Raw genomic sequence first — 27,476 nt, 5'->3', positions numbered from 1 at the left:
CAAATACGGATGCGACTAGTACAGCTCTGTAGGCAGAAACAGGGCGCATTGGAAAGGATGATGCCGTGCTGTTCATCCCTATTCTACACGACGTTGTAGATACTATTGAAACCACAGGTGTCTGTGGTGTGCAGTCAGGGATAGCCGAAGCAATGAGTGTTTTGAAAACATTCTCCGATACTGCCATGTGATTCCATATTCTCATCACTGTTAGCCTCCCCTGCGAACCATGTGACCTTGCCGTGGTGGGGAAGCTTGCGTGTCCCAATGAAGCAGATAGCCGAGCCGCAGGTGCAACCATATCGGATGGGTATCTGTTGAGAGACCAGACTAAGGAATGGTTCATCGAAAGGGGGGTAGCAGCCTTTTGTAAGTTGCAAGGGTGGCAGTCTGGATAATTGATTGATATGGCCTTGTTATAATACTCAACATGGCTTTGCTGTGTTGATACTGCTACACGGCTGAAAGCAACGGGAAACTACAGCCGTAACTAACTCCCGAGGACATGCAGCTCTTGTACTCCTTACCCAAGACTTCGTTCATACCATTCAGCAGCTTCTCGATATCTTCTGCAGTCTCAGATAAAATAACATCATCGGCAAATCTCAAGGTTTTGATTTCCTAACAATCTCCATCTTCAGATTCTTTAATCTACCACAAGGATTCAAACTAAAATTCCACGCTCCGACTCGCAGAATGCCAGTATGCATCTTCCTGATGATCGCCCCCTGTCGTGTAGTCCCCACCCGGAGATCCGAATGGGGGACTAGTTTACCTCCGGAATATTTTACCCTGGAGGAAGCCATCATCAGTACATCATTCATACAGAGAGAGCTGTACAAGATGAAAATAAATAAGTCCAAAACAAAAGTAATGGCGTGCAGTCGAACGAAGGCAGGTGATGCAGGAAATATTAAATTAGGAAATGAAGTCTTAAAGGATGGGTAGATGAATATTGTTACTTGGGTAGTAAAATAACTAACGATGGCAGAAGTAAGCAGGACATAAAATGCAGATTAGCACAAGCAACGAAGAGCTTTCTTAACAAAAGAAATTTCCTCACTTCAAACATTGATATAGGAATTAGAAAGATGTTTTTGAAGACTTTTGTGTGGAGCATGGCATTCTATGGAAGTGAAACATGGACGATAACTAGCTCAGAAAGAAAGAGAATAGAAGCTTTTGAAATGTGGTGTTACAGAAGAATGCTGAAGGTGAGATGGATAGATCGAATCAGAAATGAAGAGATACTGAATCGAATTGGCGAGAGGAGATCGATTTGGCTAAATTTGACGAGAAGAAGAGATAGAATGATAGGACATATCTTAAGACACCCAGGACTTGAAGGAAGTGTAGGTGGTAAGAACGGTAGGGGTAGACCAAGGTATGAATATGACAAGCAGATTAGAGCAGATGTAGGATGCTGTAGTTACGTAGAAATGAAAAGGTTAGCACAGGATAGGGTGGCATGGAGGGCTGCATCAAACAAGTCTATGGACTGATGACTCGAACACATCACTGTGAGCGCATTCCACAGAATAAATGTAATGATTTTGGAAAGAAATATATTCGAAAGTTCGAGACGTGATCATTCATATGAACTCAGTAATTGCTGACCGGGCGAATTGGCCGTGCGGTTAGGGGCGCGCATCTGTGAGCTTGCATCCGGGATATAGTGGGTTCGAGCCCCACTGTCGACAGCCCTGAAGATGGTTTTCCGTGGTTTCCCATTTTCACGCCAGGAAAATGCTGGGGCTGTACCTTAATTAAGGTCACGGCCGCTTCCTTCCCACTCCTAGACCTATCCCATCGTCGCCATAAGACCTATCTGTGTCGGTGCTACGTAAACAAATTGTAAATAAGTAATTGCTGAAGCTCCTGATTATCAAATAATAATCTGTATAAAACGAGAGATTTGCATGAACTCTCCGAATAAAAGTCAGAATTATTAGAATGAGTAGAAGAACAAGTTCAGTGATCAGAACTCCTCTGTGACATGCTCATTTCATGTTACGTGTGAGTGGATTATGAAATTAGTTTATCCTTCATCGTTTAGTTTCATTATTTAAATGTATATATTCAAATGCATCTTAATGTTCACTGACAACTTTGTATCATATCGAGATTCATCTGTACACCAAGTTGAAAACATTACCAGAAGTGATAATAATAATAATAATAATAATAATAATAATAATAATAATAATAATAATAATAATAATAATAATAATAATAATAATAATTGTTTTTTCTCTTTATAAAAAATGTCGGCCCGAGGGGCTCAGACGGTATTCTCGTGTCGGTAGATTTATCGGCAAGTAAAATAAGTCCTGCGGGACAAAACTTCGACATCTCGACGTCTCCAATAAACCTTGAAAGTTTTTAGCGGGGGATTTATTATCTATACACGTAATATATTTTTTCTGGATGCTTAAAAAAATGTTACCCTTATACAACGTATTTATCTGGGATGTCCGACTCGTTGGCTGAACGGTCAACGTACTGGCCTTCGGTTGAGAGGGTCCCGGGTTCGATTCCCGGTCGGGTCGGGGATTTTAACCTTAATTGGTTAATTCCAATGGTACGGGGGCTGGGTGTGTGTGTTGTCTTCATCATCATTTCATCCTCATCCCGACGCGCAGGTCGCCTACGGCGCCTACCAGAGTCAAATAGAAAGACCTGCACCTGGCGAGCCGAACCCGTCCTGGGATATCTCGGCACTAAAAGCCATACGACATTTCATTTCACCTCGGATTATGTATACAAAAGTATTTTAAAAAAAGTTCAGTTCAATTTTTGTCTGTCTGAATGTTTGTGTGAACATAATGGAAAAACGGCTTGACAGAATTTCTTGAAACTCGGTATATAAGTTCAGGGATATCAGGAAAGTACCCTAGGCTATGTTATTTGATTAATGTACAGTGGCGTGGCAATATCAAGGGGACCGTAACAGGAAAGATGAAATATCTCCGATAATATTAGCTGTATCGAAAAACTGTACATTGTAATAGTCGTGAAATATATGATTTCCGATGTTTTTGGTGCTTTATGAATAATAACGGAGATATTCGTGAGTATTACATGTTTCGCAAACTTCCAGATAATTCCGGAAATATTAACTCTATCTAAGAAGTGCCCACAAGAGCAATTATAGAAAATATTTTGTCTGATTCATTTTTATCGTTCGGGCTATAATAATGGATATACTCACTATTGCATTTGTCTTTTAGCAGGTCCATTTGCGGCGAACGTCTCTGTCGTGGAAATATTGTTTAGTCGTCATGGTAACGAACTAGCTGACGATGGTGGTTGTTATTGTTGTTTTTATAAACAGAGAAACTGCCTGGTCATTATTCATTATTGATCAAGAAGATGATGAACAAGATAATCGAAATTAGAAGAAAACGTGAAGGAACGATCGCTCCAAGAATGAGAGGCGGGGGGGGGGGGGGTATCATAAAGGACAAGTATTGGAAGCCTTGACCTCGAATGCTTTAATATCGCTGAGCCGGAAGAAAACAAAATGTGGTGGCATACAGTGTCCTGAGTATTTAAAACTTATCAACAATACACTGATCGAATATCGTCGTTGGTTTAGGTGTGCTCTATCTCTTCTGCTGCCTGTCGTCTCCGCTAGATGGCGTTCCTGCTGCCATTATCCAAAAATTAACCTCCTAACGACGGATACGACATCTAGTTCTTTCTAAAATAATGCAAATGTTTTCACCTTCATTATCTCTAGTTGCTTATAGAAAACATATGAACGACGATGCGTTTTCCTTAATTTTATATACCCCTTGTTGGTATAGATCAGGCTCGGCCAACTGGCTGGCGTGTGATGTAAGAGAGACCGTGTGACGTCGGAGAGACCATGTGACGTAAGAGCGCAGAAGGTGGGGAGCCGCTGTCGTAGACTGGAGACGAAGAGACAGCCTCGCTTTGTAGTAAACACGTGAAGTGCCATACATGCTGGTGGCTACGGCTTTTATAGACACTTTTCACAACAAGCCACACAAATCCTTCTTATTTTAAAATGTATCTCTTAGTTCTCTATCACACTGTAAATCTAATAACTCTAACTGTAAGTCTAGATCAACGTTATCTACAACTGAAAATGGCGTGGTTAAAAGTTTGAATCACGCTGCAGATTATGATCAGTATCAAGGCGAGGAAAGGGTACGTGTAATTACAGAACTAAAAGGTAAAATAAATAACCATGTCGAGCATTCGATCAGTATGTCAGCAGTTCGAATGAGTTATAAAATTTCATATTTAATTACAAAGAAACTTAAACCGTTCAGTGGTGGTGAATTCGTAAAGGAATGTTTAATTCTAGCAGGTGAGGAGTTTTGTCTAAATATCATTCAAGAGGTCGAAGCTACCAGCTTGTCCGTCCACACAGTGTCGACAAAAATTCAAGACCTATCTGATGATGTCCACCTACAATTATCAGAACTGACAAAAAGCTTCCGGGCATACTCCTTAGCAATTGACGAGGGCACAGATATTTCTGACACGGCCCAGCTAGCCGTTTTCATACGAGGGGTTGACAAAAACTTAACAGTTTGGGAGGAAATACTGGATTTAGTGCCTATGAAGAATACCACGAAAGGCATGGACATTTTCAACTGCATTGTAAGTGTTGTTGAAAATGCTTCTTTGTCATGGAACAAACTAGTTTCAATAGCAACTTCATTCGTAGAGGGAGGCCCAAGGGCTGCAGGTAGTACAGTGTGGTTATGTGTAGTACATATTTCTTCTATGATAGGGCGCAATTCTGGAGTAGTTGGGCTCATAATATTAAAAAGAAAGGTTTCCCCGATTGCATAGGTTTGCAGCGGAAATGTTGAGTATATTAGGTTCCACGTATGCCTGTGAACGAATCTTTTCTATTTTAAATCAACAAAACCAAAATATTGAAGCCAGTTGTCAGATCACGATTTGAAGAGTGCTCTTAAACTTAGTGTTTCCTCAAACATTAACTCCAAATATTGCAAAACTAATAAACGAAACAAGACTACAAAAATCAAAGAAACCCACGAGTGGCAACTGAGTATCGATATCATGAGATAAAACGTATGTTTCGAGTTTACAGATTACTCTCTGTACTGTTTTTGTTGTAAAACTGTGCTGTTTGTTACTATTAGCACTATTTTTTACAGTGGGTGATATTGTAAAACACAGCAATTTTGTGTTCAATATCAGTTCCGAAGATTCACCGGAAAAAGTTAGTTTAGTTTGTATATGTAGAAATAAAGTTGCTTTATAACTTTTATATTAATTCATAACAAAGTTACGTTACAATAAATTATGTGGAGAGAAATATGTACTACACATAACCACATTGTACTACCTGCAGCCCTTGGGCCTCCCTCTACGAATGAAGTTGCATTTCCCCTCGCCCCTCTAGCCTTCACGTCTCAGTTACACTACTAAGTACTTCGTTTCGCTGCCCGAGCAGAGTGTGTGACGTGTTACCTGACATCACTCGTACTCGCAGTTGGCTGACCCTGGTATAGATGGTAGAATAACATCCACGGTATCCCCTGGCTGTCATAAGAGGTGACTAAAAGGACGGCCAGGGTCTCTTAACTTGGGAACGTGGATTAGTGACCACAGGCCTCCTAGCTGAGTCTGGTATTGTATCCACTTACTTGTGTCAGGCTCCTCACTTTCATCTTCCCTATCCGACCTCCCTTGGCCAACTCTTTGTTCTTTTCCGACCTCGACGGTATTAGGTTTTCGAGGTCTAGGGAATCTTTCATTTTCACACTATTCGTGGACCATCCTTTTGCCGGTACCTTCATTTTCCAAAGGGTCCGATCTCTTCCATTTTTATCCTCTGATAAGTGTTCGTAGAGGATTGTGTTGCCTTGTTGTACTTTAGACAGTAATTACCACACCACCTTCATTGCATAGAATATTGTACCTAAAACACTTAATGTTATCTTTTTATGCTTTTTATTTGCCTGGTTTAAGAGTAACATGTCCGGCTCCATGGCTAAATGGTTAGCATGCTGGCCTTTGCTCACAGGGGTCCCTGGTTCGATTCCCGGCAGGGTCGGGAATTGGAACCATAATTGGTTAATTCCCATGGCACGGGAACTGGGTGTATGTGTCGTCTTCATCATCATTTCAACCTCATCACGACGCGCAGGTCGTGTACGGGTGTCAAATCGAAAGACCTGCATTGGCGAGCCGATGTCCTCGGACTTATCCCGGCACTAAAAGCCATACCCCATTTCATTTCAAAGTAACATTTTTGTGCTTTCACAAAATTGTACTTTTATGCACTTAATGAGATTTAAAGCGATTCAACACTTTGGGGTATAAAGTAATATTTATTGTTCATAATTAAAAGATGCTTTATGCGGAATCTTTGACTTATGAGTTGATGCACTGGTTGTTTTGCCTGGTGATGGAATGTAGAAAGTTGTGGGACGTCGTTATAGTCATTTGCTGTTGGGGCATTGAGGGGAGTAAACATTAAGTTGCGTAACGAGCAGTGTTTTCCTGTTGCCTCCCAAACAGCTTACTGAAGCAAAACAACGCTCTGTTGTGGTGACATGTGCGAACACAACGTCATTAGTTGTGCAAGTGATGCTTTATCACTGGACGATTGCTTCCAAGATAAGATGTTCTAGGTTCAGTGTTATGTTCAACCAAGATTGGCATGTGTTTATATATATTTTTCATTAGTTTACTGTTATCACAGTACATGTGCTGCTGATAAGAACTTGTGATGTACTGTACGTAGTTGACATCAAAAGGTACGATGGTTTGGAGGAGTGCGATTCACTAAGCGGGAAATAGAGCTATCTGCTTCTGTTTTCTAAATCAATCTTTTGGCACGAAGTAAGTGCTGAGAGTTATCTGATCATCTTTAAAACAAATCTTCTTTTTGTGCGTGCCTGCCCAACCTCTCGGACTTGCAATCAAAATGACGAGTGCTCTTCGATTTTCAGCTACATAATCTATTGTAGCTCTTCAGTGCTTTGTGTAATACGGTTTTCGCCAGTTTCTTCGTTACCAATTTCAAGCACGCCGTAGTAGTAATTTATTTCGTTCTTTTTTTTTTTTTTTTTTTCTGCGTGCCTGCACGATCTCCCGGACGTTACAAATCAGTATGACGGTGCTCTACGATCTTGAGCAACACAATATTTTTTATAATATGGTTTTCGCCAGTTTCTTAGTTACGAATTTGAAACACGCGTCACTACTACAGTAGTTTATTTCTCAATCCTACTTCCAGTTAAGTAGTCGAGCGCCCTTTACAGCAGATCCTGCAATAACACTACTATTGTACAATTGCTATACACAATATAGGACTCTGTAGTCTTTAATGTAATCGATGTTTGGTTTGTGAGGTCTTGTGTTTCTTGTATTATCCCGCCTTTCTTGGATCTTTCTTTATTTTGCCGTTATCATCCTGTCCTCTTTCTCCTATTATAAATATTTAGAGGGGCTGAAATTCTCTTTGTTTTTGGCTTAAAAAAACAATCACTACAGAGTCTATGGATGCCCTCTGTAGCGGGAACATGGAATACCTCCACGCTATCCGCTGCCTCTCAACTTGGGAGCGTGGGTTGGTGACCTCGATTAACTATAACAAATTGACATAGAAATTCAAGAGTGGACGATACAAGAAGAATTTAATGAAAACAAGCTTGGCAGTATCATTTCTGGAACATTCATTTGGAAGTTACTTTTCTACCCAACGCACTGAAGGCGTTTGAAGTAGCCTTAATTGTTTATCTGACTATTCACAGTTTACATAACAGGAAATGTTATTTTTATCCTAGCTATTAGCTTGCGTTCGGGAGATGGTTAGTTCGAAGCCCACCATCGGCAGCTCAGAAGATGATTTTCCATGGTTTCATATTTTCGCATGAAGCAAATGCTGGGGCTGTACCTTAATGAAGGCCACGGCCGCTTCCATTCCAGTCCTGTCCTTGAGTCGAAAAGACGTATTTGTGATCGTGTGACGTAAAAGTCAGCCTTAGCGGAGCTACAGCCCCGGCATTTGCCTGGTGTGAAAATGGAAAACTATACAAAAATTATCTTCAGGTCTGACAATGATACCCCTTGCGGGTGGGGGCGGTAAAATACATCCCCGGTATCTCTTGCCTGTCCTAACAGGGTACACAGGAGCTTTCATGTTGAGAGAGTGGGTTGGCGACTACGGGTCCCCTAGCTGAGTCTGATACTGCCTACTTACGTCATCCTCCTCGCCGCCACCTTTCCTATCCGATATTCCGTGGTCAACTTTTGTTCTTTTCTGACCTCGACGTACCGTGGTTCAGATGATCAAAAACTTGGTCACAATATGAAGTTGTAAATGGAAACGTACAGAAATGTGTACCTGAAGGTTTTTAGGGTCGCTCTTTGCGAATTTGATGTCAGAATTGCAAAATTCAAAACGATGGATCCAGTATGGCAGATCAGATATTGAAAAAATGAGCGGATTCGCGTAAAACTATGTATACAAGTGTTTTTGAGGTCGTTTGTTTTGAAATTGATGTCAAAGTTGCAAAATTCAAAATGACTGACCCAATCTTCTTCTTTTTCTTCTTTTGCTACCGCTTTTTCCCTCACCTGTGGGGTCGCGGGTGCGAACTGTGTCACACATGTGGATTTGGCCCTGTTTTTCGGCCGGATGCCCTTTCTGACGCCAACCCTGTGTGGAGGGATGTAATCACTATTGCGTGTTTCTGTGGTGGTTGGTTGTGTGATAGGTTGTCTGAATATGATGAGGAGAGTGTTGGGACGGACACATACACCCAGTCCCCGAGCCAGAAGAATTAATCAGACGCGATTAAAATCCCCGACCCGGCCGGAAATCGAACCCGGGACCCTCTGAACCGAAGGGCAGTACGCTGGCCATTGTGAAAATTACTGACCCAATATGGTGGATCAAATAATGAAAAATGAGTGGATTATGGTATTATGGCGACGATGAGATAGGAAAGGCGTAGGAATAGGAAGGAAGCGGCCGTGGCCTTAATTAAGGTACAGCCTGGTGTGAAAATGGGAAACCACGGAAAACCATCTTCAGGGCTGCCGACAGTGGGGTTCGAACCCACTATCTCCCGAATACTGGATACTGGCCGCACTTAAGCGACTGCAGCTATCGAGCTCGGTAGTTGTAAAATTCAAAATGGCGGATCAAATATTGAAAATACTGAGCGGAATCGCGTGAAACTGTGTAGCCCATATAAGGGTTTTCGAGGTCGCTGATTATGATTTTCAAGTCAAAATTGCAATATTTAAAATGATGGATCGGAAATTGAAAAAAAAATTAAAGGACATGCCTGCTGCGCACTGCCGCAATAAAATAGCGGTAAAACAAAATTTGACAAATATAGGCAGCTAATTATTTCTGTTTCCATTTAAATGTTCCAAACTCATTAGGACAACTTTTTTAAAACTGTACCACGCGGAGAACATTTTAAAACCGACAATTTGCGAGAATATCGTGATTACGCGGAAGAGGTTACAATCCACATGTGTACGCGGTAGAATATTTTTTTCCCATTTTCACACCAGACAAATACTGGGGTACCTTAATTAAGGCCGCTGCCTCTTCCTTCCCACTCCTAGGTCTTTCCTATCCCATCGCCGCCATAAGACCTATCTGTGTCGGTGCGACGTAAAACAACTTCTAAAAAAAAAATTTTTTTTTCGGTTTACCTTCTGGGGTGTTATCCACTACGTCAAGAAAACTGGGCGGGATATTACATAAACACACTGAAGAGCACACGATTGGAGACTTTGGAAACCGAAAATTTTCGTGGATCCCCTTACCGACGAATGTCCGCGTCACATTGGGGTAGTCTGCACCAGTGCCATCTAGATAACTTGGAACGTGCACATTTTCCCCCCATTCTGACCAGGTATTTGAGTGATTTGAACCACTGTGTGACAGTATTAGGTTTGCGAGGCCTATAAGTCTTTCATTTTCATGCCTCTTCCTTTTCTTGTGCTGATACCTTCATTCTTCGAAGTGTCTGACCTCCATTTTCCACTCTAATTAGTGTTAATAGAGGATGCTTGTACTTCCTCTTAAAACAATAACCACTACCGCCACCACCACTAACGACGCTAAGGTTCAAACTCACTGTCTCCAAATGCAAGCTTATACCTACACGACCCGTGCCGCGTAACCAAGTCGCACATTTAAGCAAATAGTGACACATTATTATTATTATTATTATTATTATTATTATTATTATTATTATGATGATGATGATGATGATGATGATGATTATTATTATTATTATTATTATTATTATTATTATTATTATTATTATTATTATTATTATTATTATTATTATTGCGCCGTCCCCAACTCCATGAGAGGACGCATGAGATCCAGGCTAGCTTAACTTCGATCATCCTGGCTGACATAATCCATCATTTGGGCTATGAGTTCCGAATATGAGAAAAGCATGTCATACTGGGTCAAAGAAATCCTAAATTACACCTATGTACAGCTCTTATACGTTACTTATTAGAATTCCTTACGCTATCAAGATGTTGCAGCGCTCACCCACTTAAATCTAAGTCGCTACGCTACATTACACATTGAAAGAAGGATTTAAGTTTTACACATCTCATTTATTACACACTTGTTCCAATCCAAGGCTTGAACACTATGCTATCCTCCCTAAAAGAATTTCTAATCGAGGAATCTGCATGTTTCACCTGAATATCCCATCCATCTTTGGCGAGATTTGTTTTAATTTTTTTTAAATCTATCTATTCTTCTACCCGAATGTATAATAAATCATTTAATTCTTCTCTTAGCCTCCTTCACTTCCAACATTCTTTGGTTAACATATCATCATTTCTGGTGTGAGAGGAAATTGAGGAAATGGCAGTATCGGGCAAAACATATGTAAGCGATGTTCACCTTAAATCTGCCGGTAATTGACATGTCCGGCATCAGCTATGCTTAACATAAGAAATGCTATTTGAATTAAGTATCTTTGAATGAGGATATTGAATTTTAATGCACCAAGTGCTTGAGTCTTAACTGACTAAATAATCAGGGAAGGATTGAAATCAACGACAAATCATTAAAGTACGTATAAGAGATTATTTAACTAAACGGTATTAAACCTTAGCTCGTGACTGCCAAAATAAAATTATAAGTCATAAATGTCGAATTCACCATATTAGATTAAAAAGAAATGACTAGATCAAATATTAAGTTGAAATTATTAGATTGGAGTAACTAAGTTAAAATATCTTTGGGTGCACCCTAGCAAAGAAAAATATTTACAATATAATACATTATAAGCTAAACTGTAGACTGAGGGTGGTTTAAAAATATTCAGGACGCATTTAGGGCCTGGAACTACATCTCATGAATTGGAATCGGAATTCTCCTCTACTACCTTTTGAAGCCTTCGAATTAATTACTTGCTCTTACTCCGAGCTCATAGTAGTTTGCTGACATATGGTCATTCCTATCTTTCACACTCCCTAGTGATAGATACCTATAAAAATTGACTTGGGAGGATAGTTCCCTAACATTTCCACAAACAACTGATTTACAATTCTGAATATTCATGCTTCTTCCTTTACTGCGTGAATATTGATAAGTCTTCTTCTAAATTAATGTAATTTTTAATAAATGATTCAACAAGTACCAGAAAGTTTCAACATACTATTCTTAATCTGAATCTTCTCACTACTCTGAATGAGTACACGTGCGATTTCATATATTCTCTAACGACCACTCTACTAGTTTCATCTAAACTATACTAGCTAGTGTGGTCTACATTGTGCGAAGACTCGACCATAAGATAACAATTCATACACCTACAGTCAGCCATCAGTGATAGGATGTTACCTAAGAAGTATACTACATTTCCTTTCGCCTGAGAATAGATCAGAATTAGAAAAAACATCTGTGACATTGTGAATATGCTCGATTTCATCCTCCTAATCGAGGCCTCATCGGTACTTTCAAGTATGCTCGCTAGTCAACAGGTGTCACTTCGATCATATATCAACTTATTCATGCTTGTTCGTAAGAGAAATAGTAAATAGAGATACGACATATTCATTACCATTTAGTAAAACTCAATTTGAAACCATTAAGTCCACTACTACATCACCATGCTCATATTCGCGAAGAATCAACAACTACCATCATTCTAAATTATCAATCTCATATCAACTTCTCTTTAAATAATCATTATTTCACTCCTAACATATAACACGTCTCATTTACCAAATACGTGTCCATTCTTTCTCAATTGTAGCAATTATTATTTCAATCACGGCTTATGGACATATCTCACGACATTATGGCTTTAATTCCGTCATAACCTTAAATTATTGTAAACACATCTATCTATTTGGCAAGCATATCCTACTGCTGGTCCCTAGCTTGACATTCTTTGGTCATAACCAACGTACACACGTACCTAAATCTATCTTTGACATAGTACACAATTTACTGTCACCTTAACGAACTCGGCATTTCACATTACCTGGATCACTTTTCGAACGTAGGCTTTCATCACTGATTGACCACCTATCTATGGATTTGTCATTCAGAATACGAAGATTACCTAACCACCTTTGATCTAATTCATTGTATACCACTCTCGTCGTTTCACTATTTCGCACGGAATAACTTAGCAAATTGTATTAAATTCAAATATGAATATTAAGCATCACTACATTAATTTAAAAACAAGACTCATCTGAATTCAGCAGCTCCAGTCGTCGGCTTATGTCCAGCTGACAGGACATAGGGACACGCCTCCTTTTATTTCCCTATGCGAACAGGGAATGTTCGCATAATTCTCCTCTGGGCTTCACAGAGTTTACACGAGGACAGTAGACTAGACAATACAGTGAGCCAAGACAATATTGTCCTCGTGTGAACGAACTAGCCGAGACAGGACAATGAATAAGCTACTGTCTTACGAGTTAGCCTCGCTTCCTATCTATCGGGACAATGCCTTCCCCCACCATCGCTCTTATTGTCCTGTTGATAAGTACAGTATGTTAGAGTAATTTGTAATTTTTCTCTGGCGGGTATTGCTTCTCTCCTTAATGTATCGTTACGTTGAATCATCGGTGAGACCTTCCTCAGAAGGTCTTCAAAACATTCAGTTGACTTCTTCATGCACAGTTTATATTCTTGAGGATCTTCTAATTCTTTTAATAATAAAACAGACGATCCTAATGAAGATCGGCGTGACAATCATTTCCGTAACCACAATCTCTTCTAATTTTTAGTTATAACGTCTTCAACTATATCTAACACATCTTCGTATAAGATATGAATCAATTTCCTTGAAGAGCACGGCGTAGTGGATCCATTTTGATGATGGAAAGAGGACGACTTGACATTGTCTTGCCCTGCGCAAGGGAACTGTTCACGGAGCACAGGACAATACCAGGACAATACAATATTGTCCTGTCTTGCATACTGTCCTCGTATAAACTCGGCTTAGTCATCTCTCGGCAGGCAACGTCATCCGACAGCACCCATTTGGGCAGCCTGGCCTATCATCTTCTTAGAACATCTTGCTCATTTCTGGACTAGTTGGACTAGAATAACAGACAGAATCAATTAGCGTCGTCATCATGGAATAGCTGTGATATAATCTGCTTAATGCGAAAGATTGTTCTCCTTGAAAGAGTTGATATACTCGACAAATAATAATCTTGGGGTAATGTAATTCTACGACTCAAAACGAACAGATTTTGCTCATTTATCTCTTCCAAAAGTTAATATAGGAATCCCACTTCTTCAGTTCTTTAACTTGGATTATATCAAGTAACACGTCAGCAAAAACTGCAGTGACGTAAGCTTGTCGTGGTTTATGCTTGAATTTTCACGTATCTAAAGTTCGCGGAACGAAATTAAAAAATCTTCTGCTTGATCTGCGATGCGGCTACCAATAAATCTGCTCCTTGTTTCTGCTGGAATGATTTCTTGTTGATACCTTCCTTTAATACTGACGCTGTCGCTTTCCGTACTCGACTCTAATTAAAAGTAGCTCTTCCAATTTTGTTTTCCTATATTTTTTTTAATAATCGTCAGTAACAATCTTCACATTCCTTCTTTTCCACTGCCTTCTGTATCTAAATTCTTTCCACAAGCGTCTGAAATGAATACTGCTGCTTTCGCTCGCGGTATCTTCAGGCATTTTGATGTTAACTATTCTCGGAGATTTGGACTCCATCTTTGTTCTTCCTACGGACGGAACTTTAGGTAACAGTGAAATGGCACATTATAGTACCGGGAGGTACACCTCTACACCGCACATTTAAATGTTGTGCCTAATAAAACCTCCTCTACAGGAGAAACACTGAACTTGAAACTAGACCTACCTTAAACTTTTCCTCAGAAGAGGTCATTACCGAATATTTTGGTTATTTTGAAGCTTCCCGTACTGTATAAAATTCTACGTGTTTTGTTTACCATTTATCAAGAAGTTTGGACTTTCAGCAACAGATGTCACTACTAACAAACTTTGATCATGCACCCTAGTGCGAAGTGGAAGAACCTTTTTGAAGAAATTTTGTATTCATAATTTTTCTTTACTAAATTTCGTTCATCCATTTTTGGGTTGGCAATATTTATCTTTTCTTTCCGCCTGTTTTGAATCCAACCAATCAAGAATTTCTGTAATTAATTTCCAACCAATCACATATTTCTTCTCATTTTTTTTTGTGTAACTTTTGTATCCTCCAATAAAATTCTGTGGGTGTGTTTTGATTATTCATGAAAGGTCTCGAACCTTCCCCGAGGGTTTAGAAACTGCGGATATTCACGTCTCTTGGCCATTTGATCAATATCTAACTAAGTGTGTGTGTGTGTGTGTGTGTGTGTGTGTGTGTGTGTGTGTGTGTGTGTGTGTGTGTGTGTGTGTGTGTGTGTGTGTGTGTGTGTGTGTGTGTGTGTGTGTGTGTGTGTAGCAGGAGGCGAGAGGTGCCTCTTTCATCAGGCAGCAGTACTTCGACAAGGTATGGCCACTTAACATCTTCACCTTTTGCTAGCTCTGCAGTTTAACCCGAGGGGTAGTTCCGAAACCTTCTCTAAAATGTAATTTTCTGCCGGCTTATGTAAAAATTTCATAAAATCTTTAACTGTAAATCGGGGATAGAGAGTGTTACACCCTCTCGAGCTCCCCTTCATCTAGGTTTGCTTTTATTTATTTGCTAGTTGCTTTACGTCGCACCGACACAGATAGGTCTTGTGGCGACGATGGGACAGGGAAGGGCTAGGAGTGGGAAGGAAGCGGCCGTGGCCTTAATTAAGGTACAGCCCCAGCATTTGCCTGGTGTTAAAATGGGAAACCACGGAAAACCATTTTCAGGGCTGCCGACAGTGGGGTTCGAACCTACTATCTCCCGAATACTGGATACTGGCCGCACTTAAGCGACTGCAGCTATCGAGCTCGGTCATCTAGGTTTGAGGTACCGCATTTGTTTTTAATATGTATTAAAGTTATCTCCATCCGTGCAACCTCAGTAGTTTGGGATTAGCCCCTGTTTCGTTGGCCAAGAGCCCTATAGGTTTTTAAATTTCTCTTTGGGAGCTCAATCTTTGACTCCATTCCTGTTGTACCTGGGCCGTTTATTGAACCTATTCTTTTTCACTAAGGCCCCGTAGGTTGGGTACTAGATCTCTGTGTAATAAGATTGCTATTTGTAAAAAAGTGCCTTGTAAGGCCAGTAATTACTAGATTTTCACATTGTGTTGCCTTGAGTAGGCTGGGAACACTGAGAGCACCTCAGCTCTTTTCAAGTATTGTAAGAATGCCTCTAGGAGGCTCGATATTGTAATTAGGAGCAAGTGCTCCATGTGTTAGGGGATTTTTGCCCTTTGAACAATTAAGTGTTTTGTAATGTTGAGCTCGAAGCTCAAAATTGTAAAGCTATGGGCTTATAGCACAAGAGTGTTAACATTCTGAAATCTTGGATCTCTCTAAGTCTTGTTTCCAAATTGTTATTTCAAGTGAAAAGTTGTTATAATTTTGTTGTTTCTTCTGAAAATATAACCTTTGTTAAAAATTTAAATTACCTTTGACTTTGTAGTTAGACCCATTCATCCCGGCACCTTCTTTCACCTCTGCGTTCCACAGATAACCCTGGAACAATTATTATTATTATTATATACAATTGTAAGTAATAAAATTATAATTTTGTGTACACATTTTAAATGTTTGCCTCATACTTCTCTTTCTATGTAAATTAGGTAACTTAATAAAAGTCGGAAATGGGTACGGTCCAATTTTTATTTGTCTGTTTGTTAGTCAGAAACGTGAAAAATAATAACTCATCTCCGTTGTAGGATTATCGGTGAAGAACAGCCTTTCCGTTTTCCCTCCACTTGGCAGGACAGAGGGGGTCCTCTCCTTATGCATGTCTTCCTCGTTTAGCCCTGTCAGTATCCTCACCATCTACCTTTTCTATGATGCAGTCATTGAGTTTCCAAAATACATAGGTTGATTTTTTAATGGTGGCAACAAAGCTGTAGTACCACCGTGAAACTGAGTCAAGCAATGTCGTTTATACAACAGGTAGATTAAATGCCTATCCGGCGGATGCAGAGTGGGTCTCGGTCCACAAGTAGCCACGGCTGGTCTGTGGTCCGACAGGTCTGCATTCCGACCGGCCAATCAAGCAGAGGAGGGGTGGCCACGGCTCTACCGTGGCTCTACACCTCTGTACTCGGGAAACGAAGAGGGACTGGTCCCACCGTCGGCTGTCCTGAGAATGGTTTTCTGTGGTTTTCCATTCTCCTGCACTAAGGCAAATGCCGGGACAGTTCCTAGTATAGGCCACGGCCGCCAACCCTCTCATCTTCTCCGCACATCTCCGATACAAATATCCTGGCCTGAGAGACGCCGTAGTAGTAGTAGTAGTAGTAGTAGTTGCTTGATGATGATGATGCTTGTTGTTTTAAGGGGCCTAACATCGAAGGTCATCGGCCCCGGTAGTAGTAGTAGTAGTTGTTGTAGTAAATGTCTATCCATATCCGAGTAAATGAGGAAGCCGTTCCCTCTCCATGCGCATCGAGCCGTCACAGAATAGTCACAATGTTTTCGAAGCAGCAGCACAGGAGCTGGATAAAAATTGAATGTACTGTTCAGTAAGGTTCCTTAGATGCACCGCAAGCCTCCTGAAGTCCTTGGTAACACTGCCGTGCATTGTGACCTCTATATAACCTTACTGAACAATAGCAAGGTGGGTGAGACCCTTCAGAGAAGGACGCGAAAAGTGTCAGACATACCTCGGTCTGGTCATCCACCAGTAAATGACGACGGCGACTGGGTCGCGCGTTAGTCAAAAGCTCGAAAGCTAATCGACCGAGTGGCGGCATTACGAGTTTCCACGAAGAACGAAGAACAACAGTTCGGCAGACCCCACCAGTTTGAAAGTTATGACGATTCTTGCCTACGATTGGGAGTTTTCGTAAAGCATACCGTTCCCTCAAGGCAGACCGTTAATGCGGGATACTGCGCGAGCAACTACTGGTTAAATCCGTGGAGAATCATACAGAAAACTGCAAATGTAGGTGATACTTGAGCCATGTATGAAGGCATCCGGAAGGTCATTGATCCAACAGCAAGAATGGCTGTTCCTCTGGAAGTCCAATACATTTAACGTTATCATCGATAAAGCCAAGCAGGTGGACCGGTGGGTTAAACATTATCTCCAACTAGTATATGCCTCTGAGAATAAAGTGTCCGAAGATGCTCTTCGTATTATCTCGCAGATGCCAGTTAAGATTAATCTAGATACACCGCCCACCATGTACGAGGTTGGTAAAGCTATTGATTTAATAGCGAGTGATTAAGTCTGCACTCCTTCAACATCTGCACTCACTCCTTTGCCTCTGTTGGGAAGAAGGTTATGGTTCTACTGTAACATTTTGATGAATACTAATAAATAAAATCATGAATAAAATATGTAAAATAAAAAAAATATTGCTCAAAAACTTCATAAAATACTTGAAATAAATTAATAAAATATTTATTCGATATGTCCGTAATATGGGCGCCAGAGTTCACCAGAATGGATCCCTCGAATTTTGATAGAGCATGATAAACTTTATATCCCAGGGCGTGTACATAATGCTGCGTACTGGTACATCTGCTGCAGGCCTTACCTAACCTCCTGAAAACGACTAAATAGGTAGGAACTGCACCTAGGTTCATCAGTAACTCCACTAATTCTAAAAGAGCTAACTATATTCTTAACAAAATCTGTGCATGAACACCTCATCAACACACAAAATTATACATATAATAAACACACAAAAGATTGCTGGAAGACTCCATATTTACAACAACAACAATAATGAAAACAGTGGGAAAACGAAAGCGAGAACTAAACTACCATTTGTAGATAGTCCGATGAACAATGTACATACATGTAGATAAATACCCTTCACTGTCTCTGTATCAATACTACTTGCCAATTCTCATAATCAGCACTTCTAACATCACACAGATACTGTACCTCGTAATACTGTGTTCACAGACTTTACCACTTGTTGTGAAGATATATACATTTTAGCAACACACGCCTGTCGATCCTCAACATAAATTATGGAAAGTCTGAGATAGCTTTCACCAGCATATAATGCCAGACCTCCACAAGTACTACAACACTTAATGCGTACGCCCTGCACAGCCACTTTCCACGAACATAACAAGACTACCTTCACGAGCGTTTGAAGTCCAGTCCATTGCAGCTGTGTCACTCCAGTACCGTGTATCAGCACCACTTCCTTCCCGTACATTGTGTCAGTTGCCGTTCCTTCATACAGTGTTATTGCTTGTAGTTGTAGTAGTTCCCTTCCGCTGTGATGTCGGAGTATATAAAGACTTCGGCATTCCCCTTCCTCTCAGATGATACGTCTGGATTGGTCCTTGCCCGTCAATCATGAGTGATCTCTAGTCAAGACCAAGCCCTGAACTCCTACTTGGTCTCAAGACAATAACAAACGCTCGGGTATATCACATGAGTCATACAAATGTTCCCACTCGTGCAAAACAAATTACTCATACCTACATATGTGGATATCTTCCAGCTTACAAATATAAATGGCAAAATATACAAATGAAATACTGATAATAATAATAATAATAAATCGAATACTGACAGTAATATCTCTTACTTCTACATATAGTGCGAGGGTGTGATATATGTACTATCACATAACGCCCCCTTGGTGAATCGATTTTATCACATATTATGATTCACCATAAAACAGAACTTCATACATAACCTTATAATGACATAACTGAACACTTAATTTACTGTAATAATGATATATACATTGCGTCTACTGCATTGTATTCGCACACACGAAATACAATTTGTCCAAACAATAATAATAATAATAATAATAATAATAATAATAATAATAATAATAATAATAATAATAATAATAATATGACTATATACACACAACTCTGATTGTTTCATATACCATTGAACACAATCCCTTCTTGCTACTGTACACATAACTCATACATGATAATATATACATCAAAGGTGCAGATCCTATCTCGTATATCTGCGAAGGCTATAGATATTAAATGTCCCAAGGACCTTGTTGTCAGTGGTTAGGAGCTTATAAGCACACTTGCTTATTCTACTGTCCACAGTATACGGACCCTGATATAAATGAAAAACTATATATAAACTTAACATTGGCATCGATAAGCGAGGAATGCGTACCGAAATAAAACTAACTACGTCTGGATCTAATCTATCTCACACACAAGCATTCATCCCATCCAGTCACACAAGAATCATACAAGCTTTCATTCATAACATTCATAACCAAGATACCCCTATTTCTGAAATATGCGGGAATCTTACTATGTTTTCTCTTCCACCAAACCATAATTATGCAAGCAAACAGATCACATACTTTTTCACACATTCCACCTCGCTATCACTCAGCACGTCATTCAAATCATTCACACAACTCGCAGCATTAAATAAAACATAACACACTCGCTTGAATGGACTTTCTTTCATCTCACGCACACTTCCATTCTCACACACGCTCACTCTATTACTGAAATTCTTACCATAATACACTTTGAAATTACTGTCATTACTACTTAATGACCCAATAATTCATCTTCACCACCTTCCATATCAGCTCTTACTTGCACCACTTTCATGCCAACAACACTGTTACTTTCGACTCTCTTATCAAAAGTTTCATTAATCTCAAAGTCACCATTTTTACACATAATGGACCTAACTTTACTCTCCTCAAGTACACTTAAATCAACAAAAACATCCTCATGATATATACTCCGTGAACACTCGTCACTCACAAAACAACCTTCATTAACTTCACAAAAACTTCACTTTCAATTTCAGAAACTTCCACAAGATTATCGATCGCAACACCGCTATTACCATCACCACTAGCACAAAGTAAGACATCCGACATTTCTTTCTTACTTTCATCACGCCCCATATTCTCAAAATCTCCCTGAACACAAAACACTTGGTCATTCAATAATTCCTCTTTCACGTCTAAATCATAACGTACCTGTTTCATCACGTGAATAGGAATTTCGGTATCGGACTGCCTATCTGACCCAACTAAGAAGTCCGATTCCGGTTTAAATTGCTTGACGTGGACTGTTCACTATTATCATGTCTCTGCACTTGATCTGGAGGTCTTTGATCCGTACGCCCCCTACTTTCTGATTCCCCTTGATTAGGTCTTCTGCCAAAATATTCCTGGTGATTAACTCCCTGATTAGACTGTCTGTTTCCCCTTCCGGAATTACCACCCTGATTCCCTTGCCTAGAATGACTGAAATTCTGATTATTCCTATCTCCCCCTAGCTGATTACCTTGTCTCCCATTATCCCCGTAATTTCTACCTTCACTTTGCCTAGTCCTCCCCTGCCCTTCCAAAGCATCAAACCTCTCTAACAGCTGCTCTAATTCCTTAATCGTAACAATATTCTGCATACACGCGGCTAATCCGACCTTCTCAGGAAAATGCCTCAACATCTGGCGGACTGTATCTCTCTCCGATGCTAGACCTTCAATATTCTGGCTGATCAGAATATGCGCCAAGAAATACTCCGTCATAGACACACCTTCCTGAGGTCTATATTTGCCAAATAGCACGCGATCCCTTTCTCTTCCCTGAATGGCTTCACTCCAAAATTTAGAACTAAATTTCTCCCTAAATTCCTCCAAACTCGAAATACCCTGTCTGTAAACTTGAAACCAGGATCTCGCTTCTCCAACAAATGCAATATCCAACATCTCATCAACCATACTCCACTCGATCAAACCATCGTCAAGATTCTTGGAAAACCGTTTCTCCACCGTTTTCAAGAATTCCATCGGATTAAACTGCCGGCCATTAAACTTGGGTAATTCAGAGTCCTTCGTACAAGATACGTACCTATTACATATGCTGCTACCTACTTGGATTTGACTGATCTCCTGCCTTAACTTTACATGACATGCTTTAATTCCTTCTTCCACTACCACTCTGGCATTTTCTTCTACTAACTTGAGGTCATCTTTTACCGACTGAATGTCTTTCTCCAATTTCTCATTCTTCTCATCTATACGCTTCGCTAAGACGTTCTGATTGGATTTAATTCTATCTATTTCTTCGACTTTATCTTCCACTATTTTTATTCTCTTATCGCATTCCTTGCTGTTTTCAACAAATTCCTTCTTAACTACATTAAAGCGGCATTCAATTTTCTCAGTCAATCCCAAGTATTGAGCTTCTACCTTATTATTGACTTCCTGAATTTCCCTGCTTTGATGGTCAAGCTTCTGGTTCAATTCATCTTTCTACCATTCACAGCACTGCTTAAACTATCAATTTTACTAGACAATTCAACACTCACTGAATTTAACTCCTTACTTTGATTCTCAATCTTACTGGACAATTCCGTACAAACTGAATTTAATTCGCTATTAGTACTGCATATTTCATTACTTAAAAAACTCAATTCACTCTTCAGCTCTTTACTCTGGCTATCAATCTTACTGGACAATTCAACACTATTATTATCAAATTTACTGGATAATTCAACATTATTATTATCGATTTTACTGGACTATTCAACATTATTATTATTGATTTTATTGGACAATTCAACATTATTATTATCATCGATTTTACTGTTAATACTGCATATTTCATTACTTAAGGAATTCAATTCACGCTTCAACTCTTTACTCTGACTATCAAGTTGCGATTTAAGCATACTGAGCATTGAAGACTCGCCTTGATCCCCTACATTCTGAGTTTGAGACGGGTTACTCGGTTCCTCACCTATCGTTGCCAATTGATCTTTCCTACTATCAGCCATTTCGCTATTCTCACTTAAATTAGATAAACTCGATGTGGTGGAATTCTTTTGACTTCTATTATCCTGATTCATAGTACTAGCAACTTTAGCAACCTCTCTGTTTCTCAATTGTATAATACTCGACTCGCTAAAACATTTCTTCATACTCCAAAATACACATGAAACACTTCACTGACATAGCTTTCTGAATTCCATCCACACCTGACAAGTGCACCTACGCTTATAAGCCTAACAGATGTAGCAATCATTCAGCCCCACGTTGGGCGCCAATTGTAACATTTTGATGAATATTAATAAATAAAATCATGAATAAAATATGTAAAGTAAAAAAAATATTGCTCAAAAACTTCATAAAATACTTGAAATAAATTAATAAAATATTTATCGAAATGTCCGTTGTTTGGGCGCCAGAGTTCACCAGAACGGATCCCTCGAATTTTGATAGAGCATGATAAACTTTATATCCCGGGGCGTGTACATAATGCTGCGTACTGGTACATCTGCTGCAGGCCTTACCTAACCTCCTGAAAACGACTAAATAGGTAGGAACTGCACCTAGGTTCATAAATAACTCCACTAATTCTAAAAGAGCTAACTATATTCTTAACAAAATCTGTGCATGAACACCTCATCAACACACAAAATTATACATATAATAAACACACAAAAGATTGCTGGAAGACTCCATATTTACAACAACAACAATAATGAAAACAGTGGGAAAACGAAAGCGAGAACTAAACTACCATTTGTAGATAGTCCGATGAACAATGTACATACATGTAGATAAATACCCTTCACTGTCTCTGTATCAATACTACTTGCCAATTCTCATAATCAGCACTTCTAACATCACACAGATACTGTACCTCGTAATACTGTGTTCACAGACTTTACCACTTGTTGTGAAGATATATACATTTTAGCAACACACGCCTGTCGATCCTCAACATAAATTATGGAAAGTCTGAGATAGCTTTCACCAGCATATAATGCCAGACCTCCACAAGTACTACAACACTTAATGCGTACGCCCTGCACAGCCACTTTCCACGAACATAACAAGACTACCTTCACGAGCGTTTGAAGTCCAGTCCATTGCAGCCGTGTCACTCCAGTACCGTGTATCAGCACCACTTCCTTCCCGTACAGTGTCAGTTGTCTTTCCTTCATACAGTGTTACTGCTTGTAGTTGTAGTAGTTCCCTTCCGCTGTGATGTCGGAGTATATAAAGACTTCGGCATTCCCCTTCCTCTCAGATGATTCGTCTGGATTGGTCCTTGCCCGCCAATCATGAGTGATCTCTAGTCAAGACCAAGCCCTGAACTCCTACTTGGTCTCAAGACAATAACAAACGCTCGGGTATATCACATGAGTCATACAAATGTTCCCACTCGTGCAAAACAAATTACTCATACCTACATATGTGGATATCTTCCAGCTTACAAATATAAATGGCAAAATGTACAACTGAAATACTGATGATAATAATAATAATAATAATAATAATAATAATAATAATAATAATAAATCGAATACGGACAATAATATCTCGCACTTCTACATTTAGTGCGAGCGTGTGATATATGTACTATCACACTACAGACCACGTATTACGCCAAGATTGTTATTCTGTACAAGCAGGAGGGTGGTCGGAGCGACTGTAACAACTACCTTGGGATTTCGCATAGTTTAGAAAGCATACACGCGAGTTACTTTAATGCACTTAAAAACTCTCAACTCAAACTTGCCGCTCCAATGTGGCTAGGATTGCGAAGGCAGCATCTGTTATGGCGGTTAAATAAAGAGAGTATGGAAGAATGGCCTGCTGACAGCAAACACGAAAATGCAGGACTACAACGCGTGTGTTATGAACGCACTTAATTCTGGCAGCGAAGCCTGGACAACCTCGTAAAGCACGAGAAACGGCCTTCGGCTCCGCTGTCTTCGGAGGATCCTCCAGTTTTCAATGAGGGAAAGGGTGCCCAACTCAGAAATGGCTGGGTATTATCGGGCGCATGGACTCTTGATTGAATTGTATGGTGAACTGATGCGAAGGTGTGAATCCAATCGACAGACCACACGTTAAATTCAAATACATTTGCAAGAGAGACTTGTACCTCACCGACATAGATCCTGTACGCTGAGAGTTTTCCTGATGACCGAGATGCCTGGCGGAAAACTGCGCAGTGGAATTCGAGTAGTAGGAAAAAAAAAAAAATTGATTGCCAAGAGGTCCAGGTAAAAGGGAAGAATGACCTCTAACAAAGCTTCCTTATGTTTATTTGCCCTAATTGTAGAAGGGACTGGCCCTGTGGAGTAGGACACATCAGCCTCTCAAGATGCCGTTGAAACTGGCCGGAGTGCTACACTCAGTTCATCAGAGTCTAGTGTTCCTTCATTTATCATCACTTTTAAGAGATATGGAGTGCCGGAATTTCGCCTTGAAAAGTAATTTCGTTAACGTGTCAAAAATTCACTGACCCTTGAATGTGGGGCACTGCTCGAGGATTCAGTGTTGCTATCTTATCCTTAGGAAGCGAGCGCTTAACCACTTTCACTCCGCAACCAGTCACATGGTTGTGCATATAAATAGCCTACTGTAGAACTGAAGAGAAATTTTTCAATAGTCGAAAAACCACAGTTGAAAGTGCCACTCAACGTCTGGTCATATGTGCAATATCAACTGCTAATGGAAATTCATGCCCATTTTACTTTTTGATGCTGCGATAGAATATGCTTCTGAAAAATAATATGCTCTCTAGGCTATAGCAGAGACTGCGGCCCGGTATATGTATATAAGAAGAAGGCCCGGTCCTAACAAATTTACTCGTAAATGCATTTCCATTTTTTTTAAGTTCATACATTCCACTAACATAAGTTCTAGTAATTAAGTATTGCGCAATCTGTTGTGTGCTGCTAGTTATTTTTTCCCCGTTCGTTTATCCTGGAGATCGCTCTGTGGACTTCTGGTGGATGCATGACTAGGAGGTTCGTCACGAACACCTTCAGTACATTTCTTAGTACTAAAATTAAAGCTAAGTCCTTTTTCGTTTATTTGTGTTAACATTTAAATCTGTGCGCTTATTACTTTAAAAATCGTGACATTCGGGTTTACACACTGCAGTTTGAACTCACTAGTTTCGAGAACTGGATGCAGGCAGCCTTAATATTCAGAGTAAGTGTTTTTTGTTTTGTTTTTGTTTATACTTCCAAGCTAATTGGTCACTGATATCTACAGCACAGATATTATTTCGTTCAGATTTGAGAACAGAGGATTTTCTGCTCATCGTTGTCATAGGTAAATTTTAATACTTCTTTAGCATTAGTCAACTCCTCTATCTGTACATTATTCTTGTAACCAACAATCTTTACATACTGCTGACTGAATACTTCTGCATATATCCTCGCATATACACTCCACTTGTGCATTAATGATTCCTGGAATATCCTTCTTGGAACCTGGACCTTATCCTTGTAACCACAATCTTTATATACTGCTGACTGAATACTTCTGCCTTTTGAAGATCCTTGCATATACACTCCCCTTGTTCATTAATGATTCCTGGAATATCCTTCTTGGAACGTGGACCTTATCCTTGTAACCACAATCTTTACATACTGCTGACTGAATACTTCTGCCTTTTGAAGTTCCTCGCATATACACTCCCCTTGTTCATTAATGATTCCTGGAATATCCTTCTTGGAACCAGTTTATGCCTTAAAGTACCTATACATACTCCTACAAGGAGGACGGATACCGCTCAATTCATCAGAGTCTAGTGTTCCTTCATTTATAAACAGCGGTAATTCTCTTCCCGAATGTTGAAAGATTTCTGTCCGAAAGTTCCCAGTCATTCAAAAATAAGTAGCTTGCTCACTGCCATTTGCTATTTAGTTAGATTTTAGAATTTCGAGTTTAGAAACTACCTGGGTCTACGCTTTTCAACACAACAACGAAGAACTAGTCATAGCACCGATCATAAAGTTAATTCTAACTAATTCAAAGGCGGAACTCTTCGATGTGGTGAACCATTCAGACTGAAGAGCTTGAATATCTCTTATTGAAAAATATTTCGCTAAAAATAAGATATTCTTGAATTGTTTCATCAGTCAGTCATTATTGTTCTGCGTTTAGCGTTGTTGCCAAGGTGGCAGATTCCGTATCAATTTTATTGTGTACCTAATATTTTCTTAAATTATTTCAAACAACTTGGAACCGAGCTCAATAGCTGCAGTCGCTTAAGTGCGGCCAGTATCCAGTATTTGGGAGATAGTGGGTTCGAACCCCACTGTCGGCAGCCCTGAAAATGCTTTTCCGTGGTTTCCCATTTTCACACCAGGCAAATGCTGGGGCTGTACCTTAATTAAGTCCACGGTCGCTTCCTTCCCATTCCTAGCCCCTTCCTATTCCATCGTCGCCATAAGACCTGTCTGTGTCGGTGCGACGTAAAGCAACTTGTGTGTGTGTGTATATATATATATATATTACTTGGAAATTTATTGATACATTTGATAAATTGTTCTATTCCCCAATTCCTCTTTCTGTAAATGAATATTTGTCCTCTTTCGCCCTCTTTCATTCACACTTTTTCTTCATATTATGATCTTTCCTACTTTTGAAAGCTTCACTCAATCGTATTCGTCTACTAATGGCATCTTTCCTCCTACAGCTCGGAACTTATCGCTTAGTCAAGCAGCCCGTCTCCGTACTCCGAAGTCTTCCCAGCCCAAAGTTTCAACATTTTCGTAACATTATTCTTTTGTCGGAAATCACCCAGAGAAAATCGTACTGTTTTCCTTCGGATCTCAAGTAATCATGCACTAGAACCGAACTCTAATTGGGGGCCTACCAGAGACTTATACGCTCTCTTCTTTCGTCTTTACTACAACCTCTAAATACCCTTACAACCGTATGAAAAGATCTTTAACCTTGATTTACTACCTCGTTAATATGATCACTGCAATGTTCTGTCCTTTTATTAACACCTAGGTACTTAACAATGATTCCCGTGGGTTAGTCACCCTATCAACACAGTAATTACAACTGAGAAGAATTTTCTTCTTGGTGAAACTTATAACCGGAATTTTCATCCTGTTTACCATCAT

The 27,476-nt window shown here is 39.8% G+C and overlaps 1 protein-coding gene across 6 annotated transcripts in view; it reads left to right on the top strand.

Annotated features, from left to right (window-relative positions):
- ftz-f1 (ftz transcription factor 1) overlaps nt 1-27,476 on the top strand; it is a 751,575-nt gene that overhangs the window by 144,143 nt on the left and 579,956 nt on the right. The window contains exon 1 of one of the 6 annotated variants that reach the window (XM_067146963.2): nt 6,577-6,770. The exons of the other annotated variants lie outside the window; for them this stretch is intronic. The gene's annotated coding sequence lies outside the window, so the exon portion shown is untranslated. Of the gene's footprint in view, nt 1-6,576; nt 6,771-27,476 lie in introns of those variants that run through there. 6 annotated transcript variants of the gene reach the window in all.

Source organism: Anabrus simplex, chromosome 5 (assembly GCF_040414725.1).
Source record: "Anabrus simplex isolate iqAnaSimp1 chromosome 5, ASM4041472v1, whole genome shotgun sequence".
Lineage (NCBI taxonomy): Eukaryota > Metazoa > Arthropoda > Insecta > Orthoptera > Tettigoniidae > Anabrus > Anabrus simplex.
The sequence above is the reverse complement of the archived record's forward strand: the minus strand, read 5'-3'. Positions and strand labels throughout refer to the sequence as shown.